General features: G+C 43.9%; 1 protein-coding gene across 9 annotated transcripts in view; it reads left to right on the plus strand.

The window, feature by feature from the left end:
• The window catches only part of CTNND1 (catenin delta 1), a 45,103-nt gene that overhangs the window by 4,037 nt on the left and 28,916 nt on the right, over positions 1-12,150 (plus strand). The window contains exon 1 of one of the 9 annotated variants that reach the window (XM_040259407.1): positions 2,500-4,265. The exons of 7 other annotated variants lie outside the window; for them this stretch is intronic. The gene's annotated coding sequence lies outside the window, so the exon portion shown is untranslated. Of the gene's footprint in view, positions 1-2,499; positions 4,266-11,496; positions 11,602-12,150 lie in introns of those variants that run through there. One more of the 9 variants, XM_040259408.1, reaches the window with a different exon arrangement.

Genomic DNA, 12,150 nt, shown 5'->3' on the forward strand with positions numbered 1-12,150 from the left:
CTGGTTACCCAGAACATATTAGGGCAGCAGCGGGGAAGTATTGCTTTCAGCTGTGTTGGAAGTAAATGGTTTTTATACTTGTTAATATAAAAAGCTTGAAATGATAGTTTGAACATTAATGCTTCAAAGAAAGTATGTTTGGACATCATTGTATTTTTTTTTTTTTTTTTTTTTGGTCACTGCTTTCGCAATGAAACTAGGAGATTTTGTTCACAAAGTGTATAAGTTTATGAGTTTAAGAACCCAAATTAATTTTCTGGGAAATTAGGAATAATAGTAACGAGAAATTTGCCTAAAGGAATGAGCCATAGGTTATTACTATGTGACTTCATGTTCTCTTTCCTTGCAAAAGGGGTCAAATGCTGTGAGACGCTGAAGTAGGGATTGCTCTGCCTAAACGCAGCTGCCTCCAAGGCTTGTAACAGAGGGCATTGATATCTCCTGGCAGGGAGATTGCAAAGGCGGGAAGAACAACTGTTCAGTTAGAACTATCCAGTGGGATATGAGGGTATGGATTGATTTGTGTTCAGTTTTACTGTATAATGTATTTTTGGAAGTAAACTGCCCCCCGATTCTACTTGGAATTGCATGTTATTGATTGTTAAATGTGGACCCTGTTCTCAATACTTAATATTTATTATTCTGGTTCAGGGACAGTATTTCCTATTTTAAGGCCATTTTCCTCTCCAGTGAGTCCTTAAACCTGATTGGAATGATGTGGGCAGTTAGATTAGGCATGTAGTGGGGACATTGTAAAGATCCAGAGTTCTCTTTTCTCAAAGTCTTCTCTGATGGCCTACAGGTAATTTGATCACAACACATGTCCCATTTTGGATGATAAAACTTCTTTTGAAAACATTTCAGACTTTCAGAAAAATTGGAAGAGAAATACCATAACTCCTGTATATCCTTCATTCACCTTAACACCAGTTGTTAAATTTTGCCACAAATGCTTTATTATTCTGTATTTTTTGATCAATATGCTGACCAAACAGGGAATTTCCAATCTAAATGTGCCACAAATACAAAAGCAGGGCAGGTCTGCATGGTAAGAGTGAGGATGCTGGAGCTGGACTGCCTGTGTTTAAATCTTCTGCCACGTAACTAGCGAAATAGCCCTGGGAAGACTGTTTAATTGCTCTATGCCTCCATCTCCTTGTATGTGAAATGAGGACAATGGTATTAACTATCGCATAGGATTGTTGTGATGATGAAGTGCCTTAATACATGCGAAATTCATAGGCTATTGTCTGGCTCATGGGAACACCTCGTTTTTGCTATTAGAATGGAGAACTTTGAATGAATTCAAACATCATTTGTCTGACTAACTTTCCTTTAAGGTGTCTTAGGACCTGAGACTCCGTGGTGGATATAGATGCTTTTATTACAGAATAAATGGGTATCCTGCATGAATAGGCTTTTCCTTCTTTTTTTTTAAATAGACAAAAAGGGCCTTTAGCAATAGGCAAGCTTAAGTTGTGGAGGCAGGGTTATCCAAAATACGGGTGCTGTGGGAATGGATACCTCTTAATAAACTGAGGCGTGAGTGAGGGAAGAGAAGCTGGTGGCAGCCAAAGCTGTTGCAGTATACTGCAAATTTCTTATGAGATTTGGATACTTTAGGGGGAAAAAACAGCAATACAAGTTTCTCCCATCGTTTTGTATCTATAGGAGACAGAACTCTAGCGTCCAAGGGTAAACTTCCTTTATTTTGGTAGAGAGCGGGTTGAAAAGCTTTGTTTGGGTTTTATTCTTCGGACCAGGTTCTTTCCCTTGATGTCTCACTTGTCCAACCAGGATTTTATAGGATAACGTTAGTTTTGAATGTACAGGAAGCAATTGCACAGTGATGAAGGTGGTTTTTTTACTGTCTTCTCTTGAAATAAACCTCACTTTTTAATGTTCAGGAAACATCATTTTCTATTTTCAACCCTTATTTATGGGACATTTGCAAAACGGAGACACGTAGAGATTTTGAGTTCTTCAGTGCTTCCTGTGAGGAGTGTGCTTCTGTGACAGTGGTCTGTCTGCTTTTATATGTGGAAAAGCTAAACTGTGGCCTGTGGGAAATACATATGTGTTAACTGCAGGCTTGTCTGGAAGCCTTTGGTTTCTTCCAGCCTAAGTTGTTCCTTCCCTCATACTAAATAACCCATGAAACTAGTGTTCTGGAAAGTCTTTACACTTAATTTCTGTTGGCTCTCTATAGCTTCCTATCATGACTTCTCCACCCAGCTCTCCACAGTTGTTTATTTTTGACTGTACTGGGTCTTTGTTGCAGTGTGTGGGCTTTCTCTGGTTGCAACAAAGCAAGTTGGGGCTACTCTCTAGGTGCCGTGTGTAGACTTCTCAGTGCTGTGGCTTCTCTTGCTGGGCCCATGGAGCCCTGGGCTCAGTGGCTGTGGCTTGGTCGCCCCTTGGCGACCCCTCGGCCTGTGGGATCTTCCCGGACTAGGGGTCAGACAGACCTGCGTGCCCCACGTTGGCAGGTAGATTCTTACTCACTGCGCACCAGACCCACATTTCCCGCCACTGATTATCCTATGTTTTCTCCTTTTTGTTCGCGTTCCTCTTTTATTTGGTGTCTCCTTTACCTTTTTGCCTCTCCTATCTTTTTCCCCTTAGGTTGGTGGTCTTCATGGGCATCACTTTGCCTCACTAACACTTAATATGAAAGAAATGTCTAATTCTTAAAATAGAATAAATTGTACTCATGTGGTGAAGGTTCGAGTATACTGAATTTGGTTATTTCAGTTAGGTCTAGATTAGGATTAATTGTTATGATTCAAGAAGACTGAATTCTAATTCAGATTAGGGTTTTTTCCCTCCATTTTCAAATATCACCCACATTTACTAATTAATTACTCATTTTTTATTCAGTAGAGCAGGAGAGTAAAAGTAAGTCACTTACGGGCTATTTATCAGTTCTCTGTGTGTTTCCCATGTTGTTCAATATTGAATGCGGTCGTGTATTGAGAGGTCTCTTTGTGGAGTAAAGATATTTGTTTTAGGGAGCTTATATTTGAAAAACCAAAATATATTCTGGTGGTTGAGGATATAAGGCATTGTTATAGGAACTAGGTCAACTTTTCAGTACTTTTATCAAAGCACCTACAGTTTCCATTTCATTGCGAGTGAAGTAAATCTCATTGAAATAAAGTAGCTGGTGTATATTCAGTACACTTTTAAAATAGAGTGATCTGTTTTAAAGGAGAAACTGGTGCCAATCTGATTTCTTTTCCCTGTTTCTTTGTTGGGATGGGGGAAGCTCTGTAGCCTCTCCTCTGTTTAGTTCTCTGCTGACTGCTTTGTAAACCAGGGGAGAATTGGCCATTGAATGTCTACCCTGCTGAAGGTCAGCCAAATCTGCAGGTAAGACTACTTGAGACCCCCACTGATGGGCCTAACGTTGCAATTAGAAAAAAATTTGTAGAAAGAAAAATGAAATAATGTTGATTTACTTTTCTAAAGTTTAATTTTTTGCGTTCGCTGAAAAAGTGAAACATCTTCATTTGAAAGAGATCCGAGAGCCTGCTGTGCACCAACTGGGACTCACAGAGCTCACATTCCAGTTGGAAGAGATAGGCATTAAGAGAGCAAGTAAATACACAGTAAGTCAGAGTATGATAACAGTATTGAGGAAGAAAATAAAGCCAAATATGTAGAGTGGTGAATAACAAGTGCAAGGGCAGGAGTGAGGTTGTTTTAATATGAAGCAGTTAGGGAGGACCTCACTTACAAGTTATGTTTGAAAGAGACTTAAAAGAACTCAGAATGAAGTCACACAGATAAGGGTACAAAGTGCAAAGGCCCTGACAGACTGGTTGTTACTAGCAGGCAAGAGAGATGGGGGCCGCAAACCCCTTGAGAGAGGCCCGTGAGTGGGTGCTGCATGTAAGGGGGCCGTATAGGACTCCTCCTGCACGTACGGTACAAAGAAATCTTCCTCGCTGCAGACCCCAAATACAACAGCTGATAGCAGTTTTTTGTGTATGCTTTATAAGGAGTTGAGGCAATGCCTGGCCCAGCTTCCATCTTTGTCCCATTGCAGAATAGTCAGCACAGAAATTGCAAAGTAGCAGAATTTGCATAGGTGGATGACCCTTGTCTTAGAGAATGATAAAAGAAATGCAGCTATTTAGAATAAGCTTGTGTGTGTGTGGAAACTGAGATCAAAATTTTCTTCCCTAGAGATATCCGTTTCTTCACCAACTGATCTAGAGTCAAATTCCTATGAACAGTAGAAGTGACAGCCTTCTTTTTGAGTACATTTGAGTACATTGAGTTTTTGTGTTTTTTTTTTTTTTGAGTACATTTGTTGATTTGGCTTATGACCAAATATTATGCCTACCCCACTTATTTGCTGCTTTTTGTTTTGCTCATTGGACCAAAAGTTCCTGCTTCCTCACAGCCCTAATCATTGAGATTAAATTACTTCAGGGTCCATTTTATAGGTCCCCGTATCCATATTACTGTCTTGCACATCAGAGGATGTAATCAATCCTGATAACTAACTGTATGTCTGTTTTCCCTTTTCGTGTATTGACATGTTTAAGCAGTAATGGTGGTAAGACACAGGCTGCACCCCTTGGCCTGGGCGGCTGTGGTGGGACTGAAGGGGCACCAGCTGTGTGGTGGTCGGCGTTCTTTGGCATCCCATGACGGAAAGGAAAAGGGTAGTGGTTCCCAGAGGAGTCTGTCTCGAATCCTATTCTTTCTGTCTCTTGCAAGACTTCTTGTGTTGCTACTCTGTCCTTCAGTGAAAGAGTGTCTCTGTCTCTCTCTGGGTTTCTCTCAGTTTGGGGTTTAACCCTAGAGCTTGACCTGGTTACTCTCTATTCTTCCCTTTAATTATACCTATTTAGTTGTCATTCTGTTACCTAATATCATCCTTGGGAGATGCCCTCAATCAGGAAACTTTTTTCCCCCTCCTATCCCCTTCTCCTTTGGTCAGATAACTGTGTATCATCTTGCAGGAAATACTCTCGGCAATCAGATTCCCCAAATTTTGGAGTTGCTTTAAATCGCTGCTTTACAGATGTTTATAGTTGTCTTGAAAGCAAGTCTTTTGATGCCATTCTTCTTTCCTAAGTCTCTGGTGACATGCTTCCTTGTGGAAATATTTCTCTTTATGCTCCTTCTAAAAACATCTTACTATTCACTTGCTATTCAAAGCAGAAGTTAAAGTGACTTACTTGGATAAGTGTCAGAGGTAACACGTGAATCCAGAGTTTCTGGTGTTTCTATTATATTGTCAACTCGGCTAAAATTATCTAGGGTCTTGAATGTTAGATTTAGGACTTCGGACTTCTTTTGGGATGGAATGTGGAGCCAATCTTAGGAAACGTGGCGTAGCTCTTTGTTCCTTGGAGGAAAGTTAAACTGAGTCATTTGAAACAATAATTGGGTTTTCCAATCTGTAGTATAAATAGGGATATCCTCCACTGGAGCAACTCAGGATTCCAAAGAAGTGAGATAGTTCTTCCTTTTAGGTTCTGAGCCTGGAATATAGCATTTAGTATTGTATCATTCTGGCCATTTATGTATTCCATACTTTCAAAGAAACTTTAATCCAAACTGAATAATCAGCTGTCTGATGAACAGTAAAGCAGGTCCAAATAATGTATTTTATAACCAGTGTCCTTTTTGGGAGAGGAATGTGGGGGGCAGAGGGTTGTCAGGGATAGGCCAGGATGGCGGTTCCAGCAGCTGTCAGAATTGCTTCGAGAGCTTTTTACGAAGAAGAATTCTGAGGCACCTAGATAGTACGGAGTGAGGACTGGGGATGTGGATTCGGGAGATTTTCTGAAACCAGCTGCCCAGGTGATTCTCACCACGCAGGTTTGAGGACCACAAAATCGGGGCTTTTGAGTTAAGCTACAGAGCTGTATGATTTCTCAGATGGGTGGTTACTTAGTATGAGAAGCAGGGGAGACTAGTTCATGGTGTCGGTGGAGAGTTGGAAGCTTTCTACCTCTGTATCCTGGGTTGTTTTGAAATGACTGATGTCACTGTTGGATTTGGGGATTCTGCCAGCGCTTAGTATGGGATGGAGGACTTACCTCTTAGGGGAAGGGAACCATAGACCACATCTCCATTTCCCTTCTCCATTTTGAAATTGTGGAACGACTTCAGGAGAGGATGTTAACATTGAAACTCAGCTGGACAATCTGTTTAAAATGCAGCAGGAAGGGCCAATGTTACTTCCTGTCTGAAAAGGAAGTGCCGGCTTCCTTCCCTTCCTCCTTGGCTAATGCTGGCCCACTCAGAATGTGGCTGGGGGAGGGGCTGGTCACAGTAGTCCTTTAACTGGCTATCGTGCCTGGGAGGTCAAGTTATATCAGTGTGGAAGAGCAGAAGCATTTGTTCCCTTCTTAACACACGGAGATGGATGCTGTGTGGACGGCTTTCTGCTTGACCTTATGTAATAGCTTTGTGCTGCGTTCGCTGTTGCAGTCCAGGAAGCCTTCCAGTCTCCAAGACATTATTTTACATTAAACCTGATACCTCCCCTGTATTCCCTGACATTTGAAAATAGATCAAGGAGGGAAGAAACTGAAGTCCATTTGATATTGAGGGGTAGGTTGTGGAAAGGAGAGCATAAATGGGCAGAGGGGAGTGGATGACAGAAGTTTCGTATTTTTAAATTGAGCCAAGAAAGCATTCCTTCTGAGTGGGGCCAGTTGGCACTCTTCCTGCTATTTTAGTTCTGGCTTCTCCTTCCTACTGGCCAGTCAATTGTATTAAGTGTTTGATGTGAGTTTGAACTGTGGTCTCTGGGGCCTGGGGGGAGGGAGGGCGGGGGAAACAGCTGGTGCCTTCATCAGACTGTCTCCATTACGCTTCTTTTCAGAGTCTTAGGGGGAGGGTGGTAGAGGAATTGGGTGTGTGTTAGCAGACTCCTAGTGACTCTCAGTAGTGGGGTTGGACTCTTGGGCACTTAATGCTGTGTGGGGTGTTGGCTAGTTGGAATGTAGCAAAACCTTTTCCCAATCACATTCTTTCCTCTGCCTCCCCTCCTTCCAGTTCTTTCTGCTTTGGGCTGACTGGGAGAGCAAGGGGTATGTGTGAAGTTATATAGCAAAACAGTCATTCTTTCCCAGCCATTTAGTATTCAGCTTAAGTCTGGGTCCCTTCCATTGACTTTCTCCTTACTTCTTTGTTATTTCTTTGGTGGGTTTTCTGACTGTCTGCAAACAGCCAGAGATAGGAGAGGAGTAGAAGCTGGGCCTTGGGTGAAGTTGTGCTGAACTGCGCTCAGCTGGCTACACTGGCTCGCTTCCCTCCCTCACATTGTGGGGTGACTGTATTTCTGAGTCAGCATGCATTTTCTGTCTCACCTGCTCAATTTGAGGCAGAGAACTTGCTGAGTATCCCTTTAGAGTAACAGCAACATTGATACTGGTGTGTCCGGTTCTCTGTCCGGGGTGTGTGTTTTTTTAAGTATCTTAAAAAAAAAAAAAAGGTATCTTAAACTCTCCTACTGTGCGGTTTTATCTGCTTTTGGTATAACCATCTCCCACGAATTTATTTGGCCTGGAGTATGAATGAAGGAGAATTGGGTAAGAATACTAACCTTTATATTAATACGAATGTTTAAAGTTATTTCTGAGTTTGATTCAGCGCTGTGTAAGAGATTGTAAACTGTGTGTGCCTCAGTGATACAGCTTGCGGTGGCAAGGCTCTGGTCTGAAATACAGGGTGAATACGGCTAAATATTCTTTTTTTCTGTCCAGTCCTAGAATGACTTGATTATTGTGTCTATGCCTGCCCCACCTCCCTGTATCTGGTTATATCATAGCCAGATATGGACTAATTCATTCTAATTGTGCTGTTTTAGACTTATCTCTTTTTGCATCAACATGTACCATCCAAATCAGGTTTCTGCACAGGGAGCTTCTAGCAGAGCCAAGGAGAAAGGAAGGGGAAAAGATGAGAAATAATAGTGTATTACTTACTCGTTAGTTGCCTGGAATGTCCCCCTGGTTTGTGAGCTCTGTGCTGTAAACCTCGTGCTATGCTTTATGCAAGGGGAGTTGAGCCATGGGGGCAAAGGGTGTTACTTTGGATTTCAAGAATCTGGTCAATAGGGCTTGACTTCTTTCTGCATCTTTGCTTTTGGAGTTTAGGGCTAACACCCAGTGGGCTTGTATGAGACAATTGGAAAATGTATCATTTATCCCATTCTTGGTTTGAGCTGAGCGCTCTTACAGGGAGGGAGGCTTTCCTTCCTGATGAGGTGCCAAACCTGCAGCCCGTGACCCGCTCCGGGGGCAGCAGTGAGCAGGAAGCGCTGAGTTTGTAGCACTGACCTTTCTTGCTGCAAGAGCTACTGTGCAACCTCTAGGAGGCCTCGCTTCACTCCCTGGGGAAATAGAGAACTTCGCTCCCGGCATCTGTGGGTGCCTGTTCCGCCTCTCCGCAGGGTGGAGTCTGCTGTCTTTTGTTTGTTCTCTGTGGGGCCTTTTAGAAAGCAGCTTTATGCTGGTGGCAAAGAGTTTGAAAGACTTTGGAAACAGTAGAACTGGGTGACAGAGAGCAGGACAGAGGATGTGTTCTGGAGTAGTTTTCCCAGGGGCGAGTATTCTCTTGAGTGAATTCGGATTAGTGATCAGGTTGCCATGATGAAGCTTTCTGTGAGATGTATCACACACAGCTGAGCTAACACCAGCAGCAGCTTTAAAATCCCCAGTCCCCCAAGTGAAGAAACTAGCCAAGAAGGAATCTTGAAAATCGTCCCAGCTCCTCTGAGCCCTTGGGTCCTCACACAGGATCTTTCTGCCGATTCGTAAAGGCCCAAGCTTTGTCCCCTGTAGCTTGGGGCAGGGAGGAGGGTTGTTTTCCCTGAACATGATAAGGAGCTGCGCGGGGCAGAGTGGGAGCCCGGGCTGGCGATTGGTAGACAGGATGCCCTGGAATGCGGCTGGCGTGCAGCCCAGAATCCAGCACTTTGTATTTGTTTGTTTCTGGGAGACTGTGGTCTGGTGCTACTGTGACAGGAAGTGAGAAAGCTGGGAGTGGGGGAGCCGAGAGGGGCGATGTCTTTGTGGTTCTCCTGTGAAATCTCTTTGTCCCTGGAGAGCGGCTCTGCTGCCGGGCTCCACCGAGAAGAGAGCAGCCTTTGTGTGTCTAGTGGGTCTCAGGGCAGTGAGCTTCTCCAAGGGCTAGGGAGTGTGAGTTGTGACTGTGGCCTTTTGCAGTTAGCACTCGAGTTAAATAAATGGCTACCATCGCTTAATATTGGGGGTCTCACTGACTTTTCTTATGTGCGCTGCTACTATTTATAGATCTCTAGGATTTAATTAGGAAGGACTATTAGAAGGAGGTAGATGTTTATTTTATGTCATTCACGGTATATACTGCAGATATGTTGTTGAGTCTGAAAAGGATAGAAACAGGCAATTCCTTTTTAAAATATAAGTTTATTTATCTTAATTGGAGGCTAATTACAATATTGTAGTGGTTTTGCCATACATTGACATGAGTCAGCCATGGGTGTACATGTGTCCCCATCCTGAACCCCCCTCCCGCCTCCCTCCCCATCCCATCCCTCTTGGTCATCCCAGTGCACCTTCCCCGAGCACCCTGCCTCATGCATCGTAGAAACAGGCAATTCCAATTGATGCCTTAGTCCGTACGGAGCTGGAGAAACCTACTTATTAAAAGAAAATTATCTCTGTATTTATTCATTTCAGTGCGCCAGTGAATGGGGGTACCCATTTCCCCTGACCAGGGCTCGAACCTGGGCTGCCTGCATCGGGAGCATGGCACCTTTAGCACCGGACCACCAAGGGAAGCGCCCGCCCAAGCCCCCACTTTTCAGTACTGAGAGGTACTGGCAGTTCTCTGCGCCCCAGTGGGCCATGGTTGGTCGTTTTCAGGGATTTCCACCCCCCCCTCGTCTAGACTGAAACAGCACCTGTAGCGCCCCGCCCCTCCCCACCCCCAGCTCCCCTTGGTTTGTGTTTTCCCTGCCCTCCATTCCAGCTGTGAAACAGGCATCTCTTCTCAAATTGTGGATTGGGTGGCTGAGTCTTCAACTTCTTGCGGAGCTGGCTCGTCCCTGAAAACACACACAAGCGGCCTTTGATTACCCTGGAGGACAGCTGCCCTAGAGGCAGATTGCTGACATACCGCTAGAACAGTCCCTCCCCTCTGTTCTGATGCTGGCTAGCATAGTTTTCCCCGCTTCTAGTTCCTTCTGTTTTCCATCCCACCTCCGATCTCTGCTATTGGTTTAGTGACGTGTCACAGTAAAAATGGTAGTAGGGATATTTGTGATTAGATTTTCTTTCTTGCGTTGTGCTTAGAGAATGTGGCAAGTAGCCAGATTTCAATAGCAGGCCTTTCAGGGGAAAAGGTGATTTTGTACAAAGTAATACTTCTTTTGTTTTCTCTTAGCTTTTCTCCTGAGTTCTTGTTCCTTTTAAAATGAGCAATCTAAGGTATTTCAATTCTGGCTATTCTTCTCCAGAATTGAGTACGGTCTTGCTCTTTAAAATGAAGGCAGTACCCAAAGGTCTAAATGCTTCCACCTCACCCTTGGTCACCGCCCCTCCATCCCCCCACCCAAAATTTACCTTTGGTCACCTTCTGTATTTGAATTAGAATGACTTTTAACCACAAGAAACATAGAAAGCTCATATTCACTTCAGCCTTTCAAATGGACTTGGAGCAGAAAAGACGTGTTTCTGCCACTCACTGGTTGTGTTGACCTTGGGCAGGAAACGGATCCTTCTGATGTGCAAGTCCACTCGCCTACAACAGGGGCCAGCGCCCCCTCAGAGGTGGTTGGGAAGAGTGCGCGTGTTTATTTATAGGCCGAGGCCAGTGCTTAATAACTCGCAAACGTTGTCCCCTGTTAGGTCAGATTTTCTTCTTTTAGAGCGAAACATCTCCTTCACCGTCTGCCCTGTGGCTGAAATAGGACCTTCACACCTCATGATTTCTTCATAGACTCACACTTGTCTCTCTGTTGCTTGTGTCAAGAGGCGTAGCCTAAACCTAATGGAACGGGTGTCTTGTTGCTGCTCATTTTAGGGCTCAGGGCTTTCTGAGGAAGCTGGACTGTAGATATGATTCAGTAACATGCTTTCAGCTTTTCCAGGTCCTCTTCAAATGAGAGCAAAAGAGTCAGTGGGAATACCAGAGATAGAAAGTTAGGCCGTTCGGTGAGAAGCTGCCACTTTAAAAATGGAATGTGAGCTCAAACAGTTGGGTGACCTCTAGTAAACCTTAAGGTTAAGCTTTTTTCCCGTGGATTTTTTTTTTCCCCTAGCCTGTGGTAGTGAAGAGTGTAAGGTATCCTAGTTAATTTTAGCATTTCTCTTTTATGAGACAGAAGTGAAGTTCTGTTCTGACTAGACTTTCCCCAATTTCCTTTTGTATGCCGGCCTCCCTCTTTTTCTCCCCCTTTTCGTAGAATGGAGAAAGGCCTTTGGCCTCTCCCCTCCCTCCTGTCTGACACCTCCCTCTGTTGTTTTTTTTTTTTTTGGCCCCTCCTTCTTATCTTTGTTTTCTTATCGGCCTCTCCCTAAAGCTCTGCTTTCTCCTTATAAGGCTGGCTGAGGTGCCTACGTCAGGGTTGCAGCAGGGATACAGGTAAGTAACTCCACGTGTCTCAGACTCAGGATTGAGAGAAAATTCGGTGCTATCTGTCCCTGTGGAAGGCCTTGGAGAGGCACGTGGTTAGTGGGGGAGGAGGAGGAGGAGGTACCCTGGCCCGAGAGATCAGAAGGACTTGTTAGACCAGTCCTGCCTGTGTGTCATACGCCCTCCAGAGAAGCAGGTTTTGTTTCTTTCCATACTCTTTTCAGTCCTGGGCCCCCTCAGTAGACCAGAGCCACACCTTTACTTTGCTTCAAAGCCAGCCTAGCATTTAGCCATTTTAGTATGTTACGGTTTGGGGGGTTCCCAGAATACCTGGGAGGGGAAAAGAGCAATAAGAATGTTCCATCTGGTTTCTGAATTTAGGGTCAAGATGGTGGAGTTGATTTTTTTTTTTTTTTCTTATAAAGTCACAGTAAAAAACATTTAAATTCTGGAACAGGTTACTAGAATATTTAAGGTGTCCTAGTGACCTATAGAGATTGCTAGCTCAGCTGCCTTTTAACAAGGAGTATTTCTTTAAAAACAAAACAAAACCCCCAA

Source organism: Oryx dammah, unplaced genomic scaffold (assembly GCF_014754425.2).
Source record: "Oryx dammah isolate SB20612 unplaced genomic scaffold, SCBI_Odam_1.1 HiC_scaffold_17, whole genome shotgun sequence".
NCBI classification, from domain to species: domain Eukaryota; kingdom Metazoa; phylum Chordata; class Mammalia; order Artiodactyla; family Bovidae; genus Oryx; species Oryx dammah.